Source organism: Ornithorhynchus anatinus, chromosome X1 (assembly GCF_004115215.2).
Source record: "Ornithorhynchus anatinus isolate Pmale09 chromosome X1, mOrnAna1.pri.v4, whole genome shotgun sequence".
Lineage (NCBI taxonomy): Eukaryota > Metazoa > Chordata > Mammalia > Monotremata > Ornithorhynchidae > Ornithorhynchus > Ornithorhynchus anatinus.
Window position 1 is genome coordinate 65,534,900 of NC_041749.1, and position 1,731 is coordinate 65,536,630.

At 40.8% G+C, this 1,731-nt stretch overlaps 1 non-coding gene across 1 annotated transcript; it reads right to left on the bottom strand.

Annotated features, from left to right (window-relative positions):
* Positions 1-964: 964 nt before the first annotated feature.
* Positions 965-1,102, bottom strand: LOC114806964. Its single transcript, XR_003755017.1, has one exon. It is a non-coding gene; the product is annotated as a small nucleolar RNA SNORA7 (small nucleolar RNA).
* Between the last annotated feature and the right edge of the window lie 629 nt (positions 1,103-1,731).

The window sequence follows — 1,731 nt, forward strand, 5'->3', positions numbered from 1 at the left end:
ATTCATACCAAACTGACCCAAACTTATAGCAATCCTAGCTTACCCCAAAGTAACTATGGAATGTATGCTTTGACAACATGTTACACAGTTCTGGGGTCATCTGCTATAATTGCTCTCAACCTCCCACTTCCACAACACAACACATTAGACACTGGAAAATAAGATTAATAAGTTGTTGGGGAAATGAGCTCAACTTGTTAAACCAATAGAACTCATTTCTAATGGCAGATGTGTTACCATCAAATTTCCTCTATTAGCATTACATACTGCAATCCAACCATGGAAATTAACGAGGACCCAGAAGTCTGGGCCTGAAAAATTGCCAGTGAGCTTCAAAGAAATGAATCTACAGGACATAAGAATTTTAATAAAAAATTAGAATGTTTCATTGCCCTAAAACCAAACTTCTTCAGGATACCAATACTAACTACCATAAGACACTCTCTTCTCCCACAACACATGAGCTTCAAAGTCCATTTGAAATCATGTCTTTTCCAAGCAGTCTCCCCCAATTCATTTCTAATCTCTCCACTTTGTATCACACCAGCTGGCACCTCAGCACTTCTGCACCCCCTGAGCACTCAACTACTCACAGCCTCCTTTTGTACCTCTAGTACATACTCTATTACTTCTTTTTGTCTGTAATTCATTTTAGTGATTCTCTTCACTGCTAGATTGTAAACAGGGGCAGGGATGGAACCTACCTCCTCTAGTCTACTCTTCTAAGTGCACAGTTTTGTTTTTTCTTATGCTGTGGAGTCATCTCTGACCTATAGTGACTCCATGGACACAACTCTCCCAGAACGCCCCACCTCCACCTGCAAACATTCTGGTAGTATATCCATAGACTTTTCTTGGTAAATGTACAGAAATGGTTTACAAGTGCCTTCTTCCACTCAGTAAACTTGAGTCACTGCCCTCGGCTCTCTCCCATGCCGCTGCTGCCCAGCACAGGTGAGTTTTGACTTGTAGCAGATTGCCTTCCACTCACTAGCCACTGCCCAAGCTAGGAATGGAATGGATATGCCTCTGCTTGATTTTCCCTCCTGTAGCCCAGACTGGTAGAGTCTTGGAAACTCTCTAGGTGTGATACTGAGAAGGGAAACTGCACAGTAGGGGTTCAGTAAATACTATTAGTGATTGATTCATAATTGTGGGCAAGGCTGGTGGACAATTTTTAGCCCAGTTTCTTTTACCCTATTCTAAGATCAATGTGTTCTCTCAATTTCACCATTTCCAATCATAAATGGGGAGAATTGAGCGAGGTGATAATGGGATGATCTTAAAGGAAGATGCCCAGACTGAAAAAGAGAAAAGAAGAGAAAGAGGAAAGAGTGCAGGAATACAGAAATGGAGCCAAAAGACATTATGTGAGTTTAGGCCATTTGCAGCAAAGGCAGGTTTGTAAGTGAGTTTTGTATTTTCACTGTGTTTTCTCACAGTATGCAAGTAAAGTAGTTTAATTTGGTCACCAAATAGTTTTATTGCAAATAACTTGGGAACACTTATGGAAAACCTTTTCAAAAGCAAAAAGTGAGAAAATTCCATGTCTAGAAAGAGAATTGACAGGCATTTAAGGCTGAGAGCTTGGTGAGGGCTAATAAGGGTAAATGGCCTTCTTTTCTTTGGAAAAGCAATAGTAGGTGATGGGCAGCTTCCATGTGTCACTAATATGAGACTCTTAAGGGATTTCGGAGATCTAGTTTGAAAGAGACAGGAATGGGGAGCAGT